This window comes from Ammospiza caudacuta, chromosome 1, assembly GCF_027887145.1.
Source record: "Ammospiza caudacuta isolate bAmmCau1 chromosome 1, bAmmCau1.pri, whole genome shotgun sequence".
Lineage (NCBI taxonomy): Eukaryota > Metazoa > Chordata > Aves > Passeriformes > Passerellidae > Ammospiza > Ammospiza caudacuta.
Window position 1 is genome coordinate 116,908,998 of NC_080593.1, and position 19,817 is coordinate 116,928,814.

The window sequence follows — 19,817 nt, forward strand, 5'->3', positions numbered from 1 at the left end:
GGCCTTTCTTGAGTGATTTATGAGCTTTGCTGACCACTTTCTGCAAACAGGGCTCCTTTCTTGTCATGCCTTCATGCAGGTACCTCACACCAGCTGTTTCTGTAAGAGCTTGACCCAAGGAGCTGCTTCTGCTCCTCCTGCTCTTCAGAGGTGTTTCAGACAGTTGTGGCGCATTTCTGACCTGAATTTTGACAGCTTCACTGGTGCCTCCAGGGCTCCAAGATGTGTGGGCACTTAACTGCCTTAAAGTCACATTTATTTTGCTCTTCTTCTTTTGCTGGCACTTGGCACGTTTGCCACACTGGGTGCCTAAAGGATCCTGTCACAGGCTGTCCACTGGGAGGAGGTTTTTCAGACTGCTTTCATTAAATCCTCACAGAAAAAACCCAAGCAGATGATGCTCCTATCCTGTGCTAAAGTATGCAGGATTTGGGCTCTTCGTCTGTAGTGTGACTTGATGAGAACTATGGTATGTGTAGAAAAACTGGGATGCTTTTTTACTATCAACTCTGATTTTGAGCTCCCTAGAGAGACAGAGATTTTGCAAGTATTTTCTCTTTCCTTATGCCACAAAACAACTTATACTTTCATATTTTATTTCAGTATAAGTACTGAAGCCTAAATTTGCAACTGTGAAGCCTAAATTTGCAACAAAAGCATGTCTATAACTAACTCTTAAAAGACATCCATTCTTAGAAGACATTACAGATACTAAATCCATCTGGTGTTTAATTACCATTGATTTTTTATAACTACTCTTACTTCTGTGGAAAATAGTCCTGGAAGCATTAAGATCCTTAGGATCTTACACAGTGCTTTTTTTTTTTATCTCCCCTGATTGTCACTAAAATGAATTATGGAATTTTCAATGTGTATGAATACCTGATTGGGGGAGTGAAGAACATGGAACCTTCTCAGTGGTTTCCCATGACAGGACCAGAAGCAACAAGCACAAACTGAAATACAGGCAATTCCATTTAAATACAAGCAAACAATTTTATACTCTGAGGGTGGTCAAAAGCTGACAGAGGTTACCTGAAGAGGTGGTGAAGTCTTCACCCTTGGAGATTTTCAGAACCCAGCTGAGATGTGGTCCTGGGCAGCCTGTTCCAGGTCATCCTGTTGTCAACAAGGGCTTGAACTAGGCAGGCTCCAGAGGTGCCTTCCAACCTCAGCTCTTCTGGGATTCTCTTACTAGAAACCTCCAAACAGCAGACCAAGCACACCTTGCTAATGTAGGCAAGTTTGTTTTGTTTTTTTTTTTTTTTTTTAATATGTTAATTCTGCAATCCAAATAGTATAACATCTTATAGCTGTGTATCTCCTAGGTATGAGTGTACACTTGTATAGGTATGTATACATCTACCTATTTCTGTCTCCAGTGTAAACATACTTGGACAAGTTGGAGAATATCAGAGATGGAAAAGGAAGGAGTAGAATGTTTATATATATATATATATATATATATATATATATATATATAATAATTTAATGTCATTTCACACATGCTTTATGCCATCATTGAGGGTTTTTTTCCCTTCCCCGTATATATGCTACATGTGTATAGCAAAAAAAAAAAATGCTGATAAAATTGCTTTGAAGAGAGCTTTATTTTTATTAGATGATTTCTCTTGGGCACTACTTATACATAATTGCATCTTTGTTCCGGTGCACATTGACTGTAAGTGGGCACCAATCGTGCAGGAGGAGATCTGGAGGAGAGAAAGCAGAGAGCAAAAGGCTCTGGGTCAGAAGAGGGAGGTTCACTCTCAGCTGGACTCCTCTTTCTCAAAAAGATAGCTCCAAATTAAGCAGCAAACACATAAAAATTGGCCCGAGTTTGTGTCTATATAGAATACTCAATACTTTGGATTTTTTCAAACACTTTTTGAACTCCTACATGTACATAATTACAGCTTTCCTGGTACTCAGCCCTATTTCTGCAGCTCACAGCTGTCTGGGTGTCTTATAGTGTTCTTGAAAACTAGAAGCTGGACAAGGCTGCTAAAATTACATGTATTCTCTTGGCATATAGGTGATCCTGGGAGGTAGTGTTGGAGGAAGCTGTCTGAGAGCATCCTTTGTAGCATGAATTGGATACTTTGTGGGGAAAAAGAGACACTTGCACAGTGTCCCCTTCATCATGTCCCTTCAAAGCTGTGAATCTTGCCCTTTAGTATTAATGCATTTTCTTTCTCCTTTTCAACCCACATTAAAGTCAATCTTCCCCTTCTTTAAATGATGACCTTTATGTTGTTTGGGGTTGAAGAGATTTTATTTGTTTATATCTTGGCCAAGATAGGTGAAAAAGCATTCTGACTTGAGGTTTATATATAAAAGTTGAAAAAAAAAAAAAAGTTTTCCCCATAAGCATTTGGATTTTTGTTTAAGTAAATGGGAATGCCAAGTTCTCTCTTCTGACTCCCTGTGGTCAAATATGGTGCAGGGTTTAGTTTTTCCTGCTTGTTCATAGGTCTTGAAATAGCTTCTTAGAAATGTACTTGCAAAAATAATAACAGTAATAATAAAATCTATTTTGTAGATGAAAGAAAGCCAAACTCTGGTACAAAGAGCTTGCTTAGCTCCATGTTTAACCACCAGTTTCAATCACAGCTACTAGAAAGTTTGGAAGTCTTTTTTTGCTGTTGAATTTTCAAAATTTAATCTGATAAACCTTTAATCTTTATGAACTGTACCATTCATTTTAGTTTAGCAGTTATGCCTTTTACACTTGAATAGATTACTTCCTTGGGTCAGTGCAGTTGTCTTTTGAAAACCATTTAGAGGTATCCACTGGTAGTGAAGTTGTCTTGTCAGGTATCACAAACATGCAGGAAGAATGAATGGGTTTGCACTGACAGCTCCAGTCTCCCTCCCCTGCTTTTCTTTACCTCCTTACCTGTGTGTTTTTGATCATCTTTTCCTCTCTCTGTCCCCCAGCCCCCTTTTCTTCCCAAATCTGTAGTGCTCATGTTTTCTGTGATTTTCAGCTTCAAGGACTGTTAGGCCATCTGAAGCAAGAAAAAGTCCTGTTCATATTTTAAAGTGTGAAACTTGCTTTTCATTTCCTTTTCTTGATATATCTGGAAATGTTCACATGTATGATGTGACATTCTTCAGTAAAAGTGGGATCTGCTGTGACTGAAGCTGTCCTGCAAGTCAGAGGCTGCCAGCAGTGAACAGGCTCAGGCTGTCAGCAGTGTGACCATTGCCTTCTTGCATGGCTCTGCCCTCCCAAACTCCACAGGGAGGAGACAAAGGAATTGTAAGAAGTTCCTGTTCAGCTACTTGAAGCATTTCCATGGTGTTCCTTGAGGAAGGGTTTGCTTGGAGTTTACTGGGTTTTCTTTAGGAGCTTGGTATCAGACCTTCAAAATGGGTTTAGCAATAGTGCTTCCAGCATGTGTCAGGGTGTGGCTTTCCTGCTTTTCCTCACAGCTGGAAAGGAGTTCTCATTAAGCGTGAAGGTGTTGGCTGAGCTCTGTTTTTAGGATGCTTCTTCCTGAAGCCTGCCTGTTTGAGGGTTCTGTCACACCAAGCCCAGTGGTGGTGAAACAACTGCAAGTTCCACCAAGCTAGACTTGTACCAGGGGCTTTTGTGTAGAGCACTGTGACAGAGGTGTGGGACTTCTTGAGATTGTTGCAATGTTTGGTTTCTTTCAGCCAGAGGTACCAAGCAGAACATGACTCTGTGCTTTGCACTACTGCACCAGTGCCCTTGCTCTGCTATGGAAACATTTGGGAGCTCCGAGTGTTTTTGTAAAGAGGAGAGAAACCCAGCTATGGTGATGCCTTTGGGGACTCCATTTGAGTTTTGTCTTCAAAATAAAATTGTTTATTGCATTTAGAAAATAAGTAGCTAAGACTAAGAAGCAGGTGGATGAGGTTAAGTTTTACTGGTTTATTTCAATTTTTACGGGTTTATTTCAATTTTTTTTACACTTGTGGGAGAAGTCAAGTGGCCCAGATACTAATGCAGAACTGACACAGCCTCTAAAAAGTAATTGCATTTTTCCTTCTCAAAGAGAAAAAACATACTAAGTGTAATTTTGTTTCAGTCCCTATTGTATCTAGCATGATTTTAGCTTGGTTTTGGAATCCAGGGGGATTTCCTTTTTTCACATAAGCTGTCACCTGAGGTGATTTGTACTTCTTTAAATGTACTCTCCCTTGAAACTGAAGTCCTTAAATAGTCTACAAGTTTTGAATGCTTGTATTGCCTTTGATATAGTTAGATTAAAACTTTTATTTCTGTATAGATGTGGGGTTTGTCTGTATAATTTTTAAGCACATGAAAACAGGGGTAGCATTAATCTCCCTTTTAAGTTGTCCTCTGCTCAGCTGGAATCATTAATTTGCTTTCAGAGTCTTTTAAACCCCTGAAGTGTCCCAATATTTCTAGTCAATAAAGGTCACTTACCTTGTGTAGGAAGTGCAATTTTTGTCAAGTTAGTCAACTGAGAGTCTTGTCCCTTAAGGAGCCTTTCTGATGATCTTTCCAAACAAAACTTAAACCACTTCCATAATTTCTCCATAAGGTAAAAATTCCGCAATCCTCTTGAATGAGAAATATCTTTTTCTTCCTGTCTTAAACATGTTAATCCTTAAAAGAATAATAATAATGATGAAAAATGGAGATGTAAACAAAAGCAGTCACCACCGCATACCATAGTGGCGGAATAAAAACTGACCAGTCCTTCCTACCCCTATTTTATTTCTTCCAAGGCCCTCACAAGTAAGGAAAAACCCATATATTGAGGATTTCCCTAGTATACTAGGATGTTGTGTACTAGGAAAATCCTGTTGCCACATGTGTGAGATGCAGGCTTCTCTGTCTGCCCATGCCAAGAAATCTGCCATCCGTGTGTCTTATCCTACTACTGAAGTACTCTGCTGTCACTTTCCTAGCCTGGATGAAAGCAGCCTTGTCTCACTTACATCAATTCTGAATATTGCTTGAAAAAGCATTTCCCAGAGCCTGTGGCTTTGATCATATCACCTGGCTTTACGTCTTTTGTTGGTTCCTTCTCCTCTGTTGTACCCAATATTGAAACTTTTGCTAAGATATCCTAACATTATCTGTCCTCTTCCATTTATTACCAAAATTTTTGGTTTCTTGTCTCCATGCCATCTTAAATCACCTCATTGTTACACTTTCAAACAGTAATCTTTGTGCTTTGTTTTACATCCTTTTCACCTGGTAAGAGCTAATGCTGTTTAAATAAATTCAGTGTGCTCCACTGTTATTTTGATTTACCTAGTATCAACAGGTGATCTTGCAAAATGAGTATTGGTAACATTTCAATTAAGACCTAGAAAAAGATCTTTTCAGAAAGACCTGTGTTTGTGTTTGCATTGCATCTGCAGAAACATATCTGCTGGGAAGAGTTTTCTGTGAAGATGATAGCCAAAGGTTTGTAATGCAACAGAAACTTGCTCTGGGGTCACTGATTACAGAGAACAAGTCTAGTGTAGTGGCATTTCTAGGTGAATGGATTTGTCTGCAGTGAGAAATACCATCAGTTACAAAGGCAAATTGTCCTGGGAAGGAAGATTAAGTGTAACCTTAATACAAGATAAAGAAAATCTTAAAGACTAATGAAACAAAATACAATTTGTTGTGGAGCTATTTGGTATTGAAGGTACTGAAGAAACTCAGTATGTGTTTTCTGGAGCTTCCCAAAATATTTGTGCATGTCTGATGGCTGTGGGAGCAAAGGGAGATATGTCATTCTGCAAGACTTGAGGGTTGCATTGTGGCCTGGCAGGGGGGATGCAACCTACCTTTAGGAGCCAGGAATTGCAATAATTATTGCACTTCTCTTCCAGTGACTGAGTGCTTTTCTTTATGTACAAAACAGAAGCAACATTGTCAAACCCATGTCATGGTTCCAAGCTTTAATCAACACTCTTTAATGCTGCTCTGGAAAACCAGTGGGGGTTTTATTGTTGTCCTTTCAGGTTTGGTGGTGGGGTTTTTCAAAAGATGCCTGAAGGTCTTAAGGCCAGTTGTGTTTGCCAGATTATTTAAGACTGTGCTGCATGCCCTGGCTCCCAGTGGAGGCCATTGGCAATGCTACTGTGAGGCCACTCTGTTAACAAAAAGAGAACAACAACCAAAGAGAAAAAGAAAACCACCCACCACTAAAGAACCCACAACCAAACCTTTTTATTGAGGTCTTTACCTCTGTTCACCTGGAAAAGCACCTGGAAGTGCAGAGCTATTAAAATCACTGGGACACTGTTGAAAGGACTCAAAAAAGCTTCTGAACATTTACTGCTACTTGATGTTCAGGAGAGATTAGCTAAAAGTGGTTTTTTTTAAGAATTAAGAAAGTATTATTTGGTTTTGTACTGAGCATTACAAGCATAAAGAATGGAACAGGTCCCTCGGAGGTGCCAAGTGAGTTGTTTGGGAAATGCCATCACAGAGGTCCACTTGGTTGCACCACACTTTCCTAAGTGAAAGCTACTGGTGACAAATTAGGGCAGATAAGTTTTCAAAAAGAACTGGGTACTAGTTTAAAGAAGGGAATGACCAGAGTAAGGAATTTCCTGGTTTAAGGATTGAAATAAGTACAGGAAACAAGATGCACATTGGAATTCAGATGGACTCTGAGCCTTTCTCTGTCTTAGAAACATGGTGGCCTATTTCTTCTGGGTTTACCACAGAGACAACATTTTGTTGAAGTTATTTTAGTGTAAAGGTAACATGTGAGAGAAGTTCACGGGTGCTACTAAGGATCACAGAAAATGAACAAAACCACAGGGGCTGGGCAATTCCTAGCTCTGTCCTGGACTGCGTGGGGGAAGCTGGAACAAGCAGGGGACCCTGAATGGCCCCTGCAGCCCCTCACCCAGGGACAGCTCAGCTCCAGGGTGGAATCCCTCTGACTGGGCTGAGCCGGTCCTGTTCCACTGTTCCAGGGCTGTCAGTGAAGAGAAGCAGGCAGGTGTGGGTATGGCTTCTCCAACCAGCTTGGGTGGTGGGGGATCCTTCTCCCCTGCCAGCTGTGGAAGGGACAGGATGCATGGCTTTTATGTGACTGGAGTTTGTTTGACTGCACTGCTGTACTTGGAAAGCTGTTTCTGAACCTAACTCCTGTACTGGTTACAAATGGTTTCATTTCCAGCATAAATTTTCACTTTTAGTTAGCAGCGTTTCCTATACTGATAATGTCAAACTTGTTGCCCTGCAGTGTGGTGTGGAGTTTTTTCCCCCTCCATATGTACACTCCTGTGGGGTGAAGCATTTTTAAAAAATAAAATGTTTTTTCCAGCATAGTTTGTATAGATTGTGTGCATCTAGTGGCAGTTTACAAAAGAGTGATGGAAGAATCTTTGTTCCACATCAAAATCTGTGTGTGCTCACATACATATATCTGTATCTATATAGAAAGCTTTAAAATCTGAAAGCATTTGGCATGACAATGGTGTGTGATCACAAAGGCCAAAGGTTTTGTGCAATTTGGCCAGTGCTTCCCACCGAAACTGATAACAGTGTGGGAATTGCCTGTAATGGTCACTGCCTGTACAATTCATAGCTTGGGAAGAAACCTGGTCTCTACCACAGGAGGGCAAGTTCAGGGACAGCTTTTCTATCTCAATTGCTTTTCAAGGCAGCCGTGGTTTGTATGTGTGGTAACTGAGGAAAGGGTGTAGCTGGCATCTTCACAATTTCAGATCATCCCATAACCAGCGCATGGGTGCTTGGCTGTGCCTCTCTGGTTCTGGGGGTTTTGGAAAGCAGGAGGGACATGCTGCTGTTGGGGCTGGGGGCATCCTGGGGCTGAGCTGGTGTGTTCCTCATGTGCCTGTCTGCACGTTGAGAGGTGGGTGTGCCAGTCCATTGACTGAAATCTCATAAGGTTCCGTGCTAGTTGCTAAGCAACTGCAAAACACTTCAAAATGGGATTTCTTTTCCTTACCCACAGACTGTTTTTGCAGCAGGTAGAGGAGAGGGGGAATGAAGAGCACTGTGGGGTGGCTGCCCAGGAGCCCGTCTCCTTCCTTCCACATGTGATGGCCAAGGCGATGGAGAAGGACCCAGTCTTGTACTGTGCTCCCCTTGCAAATTCACAACTCTTCCACCCTGTTACAGCAGTTTCATTTTTTTGCCATGTACATAAATATTGCTCTCAGCAAGAAAAGATGCTGTATTTTAAACATTCCCCTGACAAAAAGCGAAATTTTCCAGTAAAACTTTGGTGTTTTAAGGAAGATAGTTGTGAAGGAAAGGGGCATGACATGAGAGGTATGATGATGATGATGATCCTTTAAGGGTGAATGCTCTCAGTGTAGTCATCATTGAAAATAACTGTAAGTTTTACACGACCCCATCAGTTTCCCACACTATAGAAACAACCAGGTGTGTGAATTGTTTTGGCAGTTGGCGTCCCATCTATTAAGTCATAAGTTCTACAGTTGGTATTTCAAATTATTTCCTATAAATGATGTCTTACATGTGAGGATTATGTTCAAGTGATTGCAGCTTGAAATTGGCTGGTGTCTCATGCATTTTTATCACCAAAATACAATGTCCTCGTTGGCAGTAGCTTAGTTTTGGTATTTGATTTATTTTCAAGCACCTTACTTTTACAAGTCATGTATTGTTTTTTGGCAGAAAGGCAGCTGCTTGGCATTCAGAGCCACTAGTTTGCAGTAACAGTTGTTGATTCTGGTCTTTATTGGTTTTTCTTTCCAATTAAGATGCAGCTGTTATGACTTCTGGAGTGAGGGAGGATTATTTTATCTAATGATATAAATAGAAAAATCCTAAAGTAAGGATCTGTCCTTCAAAACAGCTGGGAAAAGATCAGGTTGTGAGGCCTCAGTGTTTAGTGAGAAGTACCCCGGGCTGTGATTTTTGTGACAAACTGTAAAAAGATCGGGTGTTTCTTTTCTCATGTAAATGGAAGGGAATTAATGATTTGAAGAAGATTATTCTAAAGGATTTTTCACACTGCATCTTTTACAACATAATAGGGGAGCGTACAATTGCTAATGTCTTTGAACTTGGTTTTTTTGTGACATTTGGAGCACTTGCAGATATAGTGCTTTTGTGCTTTTTAGGGAGTAAAAATAAGATTTTTGCTCAGGTATGTGTTCAGTGATGTATGTGAAAAATCCCCGAGCCACTTTTTGTTTTAGCTATAGCCTAAAAGCTGTAATCAGCAGAAGAGGAAGCCACACACACAAATCATCGCAGTGTATTGCAGACTGGACAATTGTGTTAAACAAGCCATTTAAAGTTAGGAAGTCAAGCCGGCCGAAGGTGAACAATGATTTGAGCTTTATGTGTAATTTCACTTTGGTGGCTCATTCATGCATATTTGTTTTTTGAAAAGACTGTGGTACACCCATTCCCCAAACTCCACCCATGCAGCAGAGAGTCACTCAAAGCTAAGTAAGCACATCCACACTGGAAATCACACTGTATATACACACACAGAGAGATTGCGTGTGTGTGCATATGTGTATATGCCACAACACACATACAAATCATATATTTTGACTGTTGTTCTCCTTTATGTCTTCCAGATGTGATTTTCTAGAAAGCTGGAGGTGGAGCGGGATGGGAATCCCACGGTAGTCTCTTCTTTACTGTTGTTTCATGGAGCAAGGGAACATGAGGAGCAATTGTGGGCTCTTATAAGTCTTGTTGGAAGGATTTGCATAGTGTCTTTGGACACTGTTTCTTCCTTCTCCTCCAGCTTTCTGAATGGAATATAAATGATATCAAGTTGTTTCAGTAGTTTATCAAATATGCTGAGGCATTACCTCTCAACTATAAATGACACTATCATATAGAAGAATAAAAACTAGTCAGCCAGACCAAAAGCAGGGAAGATGGATATTTGATATATTCTCACACTAACAAAGGGAGTAAACATTCTTATTAATTTTCATAACAAAAGTGTATCTAACTTGACAGATTATTGAACTGAGAGATCAACTAAGAATGTCAATGCTATTGACAAATGATATTGTAAACCAATACGTCAAGCTCTTATTGACACAACCATAAATCAATGACTTTTATTTTCCTCTTTCATTTCAACACAATGAGAGTCGGAAATAAGTTCATATAATCTCAATATTTTGAGTTTTTCTTTTTCTAGACAGCAAGACCACAGGAATGCCCCAAGGAGGTTGTTACTGTAGTCTTATGATACAAAAAATATACAATTAAATACTATCTCTTAATAGAAAATATCCAAAAACAACTCTTCAGGATTTTAATTCAAATACTTGATGCTGTTTGAATAAAGACCATTGCATGAAGACTTGCTGGATGGATGTGGCTCCTTGTCCACATGGGAGCCTGTAGTGGCCTTTGTTGGTGAGGATTGGCTGTACACAGAGCATTTATGGTGATGGTTTTCTTTTGGAGATACCAAGAAACTCATGTGTTTAACAAATTTGTGTGAATGTAGGACAGATACTCTGGTCTGTGTGGATGTGATGACCATGAAGATGATGTCTTTTGAACACTGAACTTTACATGAGAATGTTTTTAACTTGAGTATTCTCAGTTTGAAGATTGTCTGATCAAGGATGGCAGGTTGACTTTTAGGGTATCCAGTGCCATCTAACATGCCCCAGGGTATCAGAGACAGCATGTTGGGCAGGATCCTGGTGTGCAAGGAGCTCTGAGAGTGAGATGCTGCTGTGTTTTAAATAGTGTTGTGACAAGGAAAGAATGTCTTCTGTTTGTGAGCAGCCTGCAGAAGTAAAACCAGAGGTGGGGTGTTAAAACTTTGTATGCCTAGGAAATGAAAATATGACTGCCCTTAGCAAGTCCTGACAGCTGATTTTTTTTGCTGGTCGTGGTGATACTATTTCTGTTATTTATTCCTGCTTGATAAAAGAAATTCTTAACAATTTTCTAAAAAGGTATAGTAATAGTAAATAGTGATAGTAAATACAATCATAATAGGAATAGTAAAAATAATCATAAAGTTAAAAGAACCAAATGCAAACAATGGAAAAAGCCCAATAAAACCCCAAGCCCCCAAAAAGCAAGAGTTTTTGTAACTTGCTTGGTCACTAACTCGATTATAGTGGCTGTATAAAAAGTGGTCCATTTTGGTAGTACATTGTGTTACCATGGTAACATTGACATACTAATTTAGAAACCCTTCAGGCTAGCTTTGAGAACACGAACATTGCACTAGTATACCAAAACATGAAAAGACTTATTGTGACTGTAACTGCTAAATGTTTAGGATGAGCCCTTTAGATACATGTGGACTTTTTTGCCCCCCTCAACATTTCTATTAGGATCCACTTTTGCTTATACTGTTAAAAATATCTGAACCAGTTTTATCTTAAAGATTTTACAGCATTTCTTATTAAATGCTTTTGTTTCCTTCTTGGAATTGGACCTTGGGGTCCCATTGTGAAGGCCATGTTAGGTGCAGCTCCTTTGTCCCCCAGCTGCAGGGGGCTGTTATTAGGGGTACTTGCTTCATTCTCTTGGTACATGGACTGTAAATTGCACTTTGAGTCCTGGGTATTAACAGGTCCTGCAATCATCTTACTTGTGTGTGGTCACAGATTTTTTCAGGTGGCATTGAATTGTGTCAGCTGGCCCAGTGAGTTTGCTGCCATTTAACTGCATATTTGAAAAAGAATAGTTCTGTTGAAGTGCTGTGTAACTTGTAATGTGATACTCTATTTATAAACAACCAAAAAAAGTTGCCAGAAGTAGGGAGCATGCCTGTTACACTTCCTGTTGTGGGTGACTTCCTATGTGGTAGAGAAATGTGTAGGCTCAGTTCCTTGAACCTGTGCTCATGACACCCTCAAAGGCTGCCGTGAGCCCTTGTTTCTGGCCGAGGTTGGCAGAACCTGGAGTTATGTGGGATTAGCAAGGCCTGAACATGCCTGGGGTGCTGCTAAGCTATGATCTTTTTCATTACAGGGGATTTTTGGCAACAATTCTTCACTCTGAGTGGAAAGTACCATGTTTTTTCTGTTTCAAACCAATATATACATGCACACAACTGGATTTGTGAGTTATTTTACCCAACTCGGTTAAATGAAGCAAAATGAATCTTAGCATGGGAAATAAGCATTATTTATTAGATCTCGGTTGAACTGATTCTGCAGTCTAACTAAAGTCTAACTAAAGACTTTTGCCTGAAAATAAGTGACAAAAAGATTGGAATATCAAGAAATAGAGTTAGAACAGAATTGGCTAAACAGTAATCTCCTTTACCAAGTCTGCTTTGTGGCAACTTGCTGTACTTGTTGTTTCATGATAATTTCTTAAATCCATTTTTGGGAGTGGAGGTAGGGTTTAATCTTAATTTTTACGCGATACTAAATTGGCAGATCTGGAAATCAGCAGGCAGGATTAGGTTGTAACACCAGCTTGGGTAAAATGAGAATGTTCTAGATTCTGAGCTTTTATTGAAAAAAAAGAAGGAAAAAAAAGTGAAAGGTAATTTGAGCCCTTCTGGTCACAAGGATTACTGTTAAATCTGTGAGTAGAATGCAGCTGACAGATTCTCAGGAATCTCTGTGCTACAGAGATGTTCATGTGCCATGCCAGCCCAAGAGGTGTTGACTCTGGAGCAGAGCAGCATCAGCACATCTGCCTGTATCTGCTGTTTGTTCTCATCTGAACATGCAGGGAGTGCTCTGTGTGCAGGGCTCCTCTGCAGCTCCAGGGGAGGAGCACCCCAAACCAAAACAAGGTGGTGCTGCATTCGTGCCAGGATTTCAGGCTTTCCCATCGTGATTAATGCTGTGCAGGTATGACTTTATAAGGAGTAACCCGTGCTGTGAACAGGGCATGTCATATGTATTTAACAAAGTAGTTAAAATTAAAATTTTTAAAGAAAAACTGAACCGAGCTAAGAGAAATAATGCGTGTTTCTCACAATTATAAATCTACTTGCAATTGAGCTTGGCTACAAATTATGCTTTTCCTCCCTGTCTTCCCTACCTCCTTTGGAGGAGATGACACTAATTTTTTCCTGGATAATTTCTTTATCTTGATTTTGCTGCCCCTCTACAAGCAGTTACACCAGTATAACCCAAGGGTTTTTCAGAGGCGAGAGAAAGGTCTTGCTGCCACACAAGAGGCAGGCAAAGCCATGTTCCCAGTGCAGTACAGATCCCAGCAGCCTTTTTCAGTTTCAGAGAGTGCCTGCAGCCATCCTCATCCCCAAGCCTCTTCTCTTGGTAGCCTGTCCCTGCCCAGACACACGGTCTTGAGCATCCTGGTGATGTGCTGCTGGGCCAAAATGGTCTCTTTTTAGGTCAGAGGGGTAACTTAGCAGTGCAGGAATGGTGCCTAAGGAAGCTGGTCTCAGACTGGGATGGGCTCCTGACCAGATCTCAGGCTGAGGTTGGGGTACACATCCGTGGGACCCTTCCAAGACACTGGAGGTAGCATGGAGAGGGAGGAGCACTTCTCATCAGCATGGGTGAAGGGTAGAGCACGTCTTAAGGCTGAGTTTGCGTGCTGGGTGGAGAGTGCAAGCTGGAGCTGCTGAGACCACAGCTGTGTGTTGCAGCCTGGCTCTGCTCCCCCTTCCCTGCAGCCTCCCGGCCCAGCCAGAGGCCGTGGCGTGGGGGAGCGCGTGGCGGCTCGTGCTGCTGAGTTATCCCAGCTGCGCTTCAGCTGCTCCTTTTCCCCCGCAAGAGTAAATAAATATTTAGAGTTTGAATTACATTATCAAGCAAGAACAATTTCCTTTTTTCATGTGCTTTTTTCATGTGCTTTGCTCCTTAGAGCTCACTAGCAGCAGCAATGACATTGGGGAATTATCTAGAGACAAAAAAAAATTTGTAAGTCTGTCTGGATTTAGCTACTAAAAATACATTTTGACAACAGTCATTTAGTTTAAGAATTTGTGTCCTGCCTGAGCTCCCTTTTTTGTTTGTCCAGTTCCGTATCCCTTTGCTACTAAATGTTTTTTCTGGGTGTCTGAGAGGCTTTTCTCATCTCCAGTTGCTAGAAAATCAGTATCTCATAGTTTTTCAAGCTGTAAATAGATTAGGGTGATTATTTTATAACCATAATTTAATTTATTTCAGAGGGCTTGTGGGGGGGTACAGTGGTGGTGGTTTCCTTCTTTTTTTTTCTTTTATTATGTTGAGTCGTTGTGTTTGGTTTGGGGATTTTTGTTTGGGTTGTGGTTTTGGTTTGGGAGGGTTTTGGGTTTTGGAGGGTTAGTTATTTTATTTGTTTGTCTTGTTTTGTTTTCTCTAAGTGTACAATTTGCCTGCTTGCCAGATGAGGAAACAATGCAGGGAGGCAAAGCTGACTCCCTCCAACAGCAGCAGCCACCCGCTGCCATGCTGCGGTACAGAATGTGAAAGCAGAGGCTGCTGTGCTTCTTTCCACGCCCCAAATCCAAACACCCACTTCCAGCATCCTGATGCAGGCTGTTTGTGGCCAGTTTGTGGACTGGCAGTGCAGGAGAGCCCTGTCCTCTCCTCATTCCTTCACCTGGAAGGAAGACGTGGGTGCATCACCACTGGGGTGCTCTTACCCACACAGTGCCTGTGCCACTGTTTGACACTTGAGTTTTGTGCTAGTGCAGTACAGACTGGTTGGATTTATAGGAGAGTGTTCCAGACTTCTTTTCCAAGCACATTGAATGGATATTTTCATGCTTCATCCTCGCTGCAGGATTATTTTTGTTTGGTTTATCCTACCTTCCCTGAATACCTTAGAAGTTGTTACTTCCTTGTGCACTCAGCAATGCTTCCCATCAGGAAAGAGGTGGCTTGCAGGGCTGGTCATTCAATTTTTGTTCCCAGTTCCAAGCTTTTATTTGCCTATACATTAATATTTGCCATGCCTGATGAGACTGGGCTTTGCTCCTGGTGTCAATGACACAAGTTGCACATTTTCTCACAGTCTAGCAAAGGGATAGACAACAGAGCTGTTGTCACAACTGGAATTAACACACCATATGGTCCCTACATCACCTCTCTTTTCTGTATTTGTCCATTGCAGAAAAATTATTGAAAAGAGTCCTCCATTTTCAAACTCAAGTCTTCAAACTGTTTCTTTTTCTTCCTCAGCTTCAGTGTTTTGTTTGCAGAGGCACTGTTGTTGTTCTTAGACTATCAAATGATAAAACTCCTCAGATGCTAAAAATAACCTAGCTATAACTCTGTAAAGAATTATTTTCTGCAATTTCTTACTTTTTAAGCAGCAATGTTATTTAGTATTCCCAGTAGGTGGGCATCTCTGTCATGTCTGTTTTTCTCTAATACAGCAATATAATCTCTGATCCATGGGTCTGTTACTGTTGTCTTCTCCTCCGTTTGCAGCTTCCCATTGCTTTATTAAAGAAGTCAGCCTAAGCTTATATAACTTTAATTCTGGGTTGTCTGTGTTTTTTCCTTCAAAACAGGTTCTATTTCATTTCTGCCAGTGTTTTAGGACTTCCAGTCAAAATTACTTCAGCAAAATAATCTGATGGGGAGTGTGATAAAACAGGATTTATCTGTGCATTTCTTTAGAAAATTTGTTCTGCTTTGTCTCTCTCCTTAATTTTTGTCCTTTCTAAACTAAACTAATCATACAAAGAGGATTCAGGTGCTGTGTGAATGACATTCGAATTATGAAGAGTTGAAAATACATGTCTGGACAAATATTCAAAGTTCAAAAGAACCTAAAGAGGTCAGAAACATAAAACAAAACACAAAACTGCAATTAACTTCACAGAAGTGTATCCCAAGTGAAACTATTGCATGTTGTGGAGAGACTTCAAAAAGGGTAATGCCATAAAATACTTGGGAATAATAGCAGGAAGGGCCTGAAATACAGTGGTAGGGAGCCTTACAATGGTTGGCCATATAAAGATGCTGAACTGCAGGGGGGGGTAGTGGCTCTGAAGGTTTGATTCTCACCCCACTGAAGTTGGATCCCTGTTGATGTTGCTTGGCATTACATCCAACTCTGTTTCTCCTGTGTGGACACCTCATCTATGCAGTCAGTAGTAGATGCTTTATACCTTGGGAGATACTGTCAACAAAATTTGAATTATTTCAGGAGAGAAAAGAAAAAATGTGTGAAATAAAATTGAGGGCGTAATAAAATTGAAGTACAAAAGAAACTTTCAGTATAGGTGATGTAACAAGAATCAGGAATTAACAGAGAAAAATGTAAAAGTGCTCGTTTTGTACATGCATATATCCAGAGAATGGTCTGCTACAGAAACTGGGAAAAGGCTCTACCACCTGTGGTTTCTAGTTCTAGGTCTTACAAGCCATTAGCTGAGAGGTGTTAGAGAATAATCTTCAATTTGTAGGATTGGAGGAAATATCAGTCTCTTTTCCTGAGATCTATAATTCCCAATTGCTTATTAGTCTTTTAGATGTGTGAAAGTTATAAGAACAATGCCTGTCTCTGATTCTCCTGCAAATCTCCCACCAGTGAAAAAAAAATTGTACCCTGTGAATGAACTTTACTGTTTCTCTAAAAACCTGTTAACTAAATTAGGCAATATGAACTTTACTTATTATGACAGATCTGCTTTCTGTTGCCACAATACAGAGATGATACTGGCTTTTCTTCCTTTTATAATTTTATTCTCAGCTCTTCCATGTAACCTGTCTCCATCTACATAAAGTGTGGGGGTTTCTTTCCCCCAAGTTGGATCTATTCTGGCACATCTTCTTGTTCTGTTCTTTAAAACAGAGAATCAAATGATTGTTTAGGTTGGAAAGGACATACAGTGTCACCAAGTTCAACCCTTAACCCAGCTCTGCCAAGGCCACCATTAAATCATGTCCCTAAGCACCGCATCTCCACATGTTTTACATAGCTCCACTGAACCCTTTCCATGGGTAGACTGTTCCAGTGCTTTCCATGACATTTTTTTTCCTAGTGTCCAATCTCAACCTTCCGTGGCACAACTTGAGGCCATTTGCTCTTGTTCCCTGGGAGAAGAGACTGACCCCACCTCACTACAAGATCCTTTCAGGTGGTTGTGGAGAGGGATAAGGTCTCCCCTGAGCCTCCTTTTCTCCAGGATGAACAGCTCTCTCAGCTGCTCCTCATAATACTTGTGCTCCACACCCTTCACCAGCTCCCTTACCCTTCCCTAGACATGCTCCAACATCTCAATGTTTTTCATGTAGTGAAGGGCCCCAAAACTGGACACAGGATTCAAGATTCAGCCTCACTAATGCCAAGCACAGGAGATCACTGTTCTAGTCTTGCTGGCCACACTGTTTCATCCTAAAACATCAGTAAACATGGGTAAAACATCAGTATCCCGTGCATTTATCCAAAACTCATTAAAACAATGTTCCTCCTCCTAGTAGAGCCTGTCCAGATTGCTTTTCCCCTTTGGGAGTCTTTTGCAGTGCTCAGTGACAAGCTTGGCTGCTTTATTTGCTAGTGAGTATTCAGTAGGTGTTGCTTCTCTGGTTGATCCCTCTGTTAATCTTTGTCTAAGTTCCTTCCAGGTTACCTTCCTTTGGACTGCTCATGGTGCTTGTGCTTGAGGATGTCCATGAGGGCGTGTTGCGGTTTTGAACCTGTAGGATAAGAGTTAGGGGCAAGCTAAAATATCTCATATTGCTGTCCATTAAGCTTTTCCCCTTTGGGTTCATGTGTAGTTAAACACCACACTTGTGCAGGAGCCATTTTTCTGTATAAATAGTTGCTGTGTAGTAAAGTACTGGAAGGCTCTTCCCAGGGAGGTGGTAGAATCACAATCTTTGGATGTGTTTATAAAAAGACTGGACATGGCACTTGGTGCTATAGTCTAGTTGAGGTGTTAGGGCATAGGTTGGACTCGATGATCTTAGAGGTCTCTTCCACCCTCATTATTCTGTGATTCTGTGATGTGCAAAGTGTATACATTTTTTTTTTTTTGAGAACTACAGGAGAATAAGCACAAATGTTGAGTCCAACAACTAGAAAGCAGTTTGAGTGGGTGTTGTTACAAAGGTGCAGTTGCAGCTTGCCCTGCCTCCTGCTCCAACCCTCCAGCGAATAGCAGAGCCCCACGGGAAGAGAGCTGGGGCTTTCTCCCTTTCACCTTCCACTACCATGGCACCTGGCTACATTTCCCACCTTCCTGCAGCAGGCAGCCACTTCCTCAAGGAGTTTGACTCTCCTGAATGTGGCTGGGTTGGCTCATTTGCAGCAGGGTGGGTGCTCTGCTGGTGTGACAGCCTCAGTGCCCGAGGTGCCGCGTTTATCATCGCCGCGCTCTGGCCGCGGCTCCGGCTCCCGCAGCGTTTGTCAGCGCTGAGCCGAGGCGCTGGCGCGGCAGCCAGCAGCCTCCAGCAGAGATAATTCTTAGCGTGTGCGCTGCTGGCTCAGCTCTGCTTTGCCTCGCATGGTGACAATTTCTGCCTGCCATCGGTGCCCCCTTTGGATCCAGTCATGCAGGCGGCAAACTGGATGTGTGTCCAGTGTTTGCACCCTCAATCTCCATCAGCAAACTTTGGGGGAAGTGACCTCTTCTTCCCAGTCACTTTGCCCCTTTCCTAGCATATTTAGCATTCATTGTCTCCTGTGCTGACCTTGTTCTTTAAATTGCATTGGGACTGGTCTTGTTCGAGACGCAGGTCAGCAGGAGAACAGTCGATTGTGGAAAACCACACCGTCGATGTTCGCTGGGGTCAGAGCAGCACAAGTGACCTAAATTTGAAATGCTCCATACTCCGTGGCTGATCCAGCATCCTCAGGCTGCAGCCTGTCTGTCTGCTACAGTTGCAGACCAAGAAGTGATTTTTTTGTTCAGGAGCAAGATTTCCACCAATTTAATCTACTAAAATTTGGAGTTTGGAAATCTGGGGCAAAATGGAGGGGGAAAGAGAAAGCAAGAGAAAGAAATGCAGAAAAAGACAAGTTGTAATTGAGAAACTTGAGTGAAACACAACATTTTGGTCATACAGTGGGTGGGTTTTGGCAGTTCAATTTGTTAATTTTCTAGAACAGGCATGAAATCGCTGTATTTATGTATATAGGAATTAATAATAGCTTACAAAAGCAACACATTAGTTTTTTTTGGGTGGGAGGAGAAACCAAGAGCTGCCTGAAGGCGAAACACATTTAATTCCCTTTTTTAATTTCTTTTTGTTTTAATTTTTTCGAGAGAGCTCCTTTTTCATTGTGTTCACTGCTGTTGCCCACACTGGTGCTGGAGGAGAGCATCTGTGCTGTCTGCATAAATTGATTTGGAGGGTGGCTGACCGTGCTTGGTGCTTCCTTCAGGTCACAGCTGCCATGGTTTGCAGGGTCCTTTATGCGTGCATGAGCACGGGCAAACACATCCAAGATGTGGGAGTGTGAGTTTGAGGAGAGCTTGGCATCAGCCCCCGCACACGCCGGCTGTGGTGCCTGCTCCCAGAAAAACACAGCTCAGAAAAAGCCGGGGAGGTTTTCCTCTGTGAGGTGAAGCTTGTAGGAGCACGCCTGGCATTGCTTTTGTTGTTAAAAGCAGATAGGTTTTTGTTGGTTTGCTTCTAGGCCACTAAATGCTCCTGAATTCTTTCCTGACCCCCAGTGATGGCACCAGTGTCACAGGAAGGGAATCCTGTCGTTCCCTCTTGGGCAAGGGACAAGCCCTGGGTCAGTGGTGGTGACCCAGGAGTACTTTGGACAACTAATGTGAAAAATCTAGGGGCTTTGAACACAACAGGAGATGAGGTGGATCCCCTCCCACCCCTTTTTTCCCTTAATTACGAGAAGTTTCTGAGTGATTGTGCTGGTTGAACCATCCACAGGAAAACAGCAGCATTCCTGCAGGGGCTTGCAAGAATTTATACTGGGTTTTCGCTGACACCTATTTTTATATCAGAGATGGCAAAAAGATACTGACATA

The 19,817-nt window shown here is 41.6% G+C and overlaps 1 protein-coding gene across 2 annotated transcripts in view; it reads left to right on the forward strand.

Annotated features, from left to right (window-relative positions):
• Positions 1 to 19,817, forward strand: part of FAM110B (family with sequence similarity 110 member B) — a 114,314-nt gene that overhangs the window by 58,214 nt on the left and 36,283 nt on the right. The gene's annotated exons all lie outside the window — the stretch shown is intronic.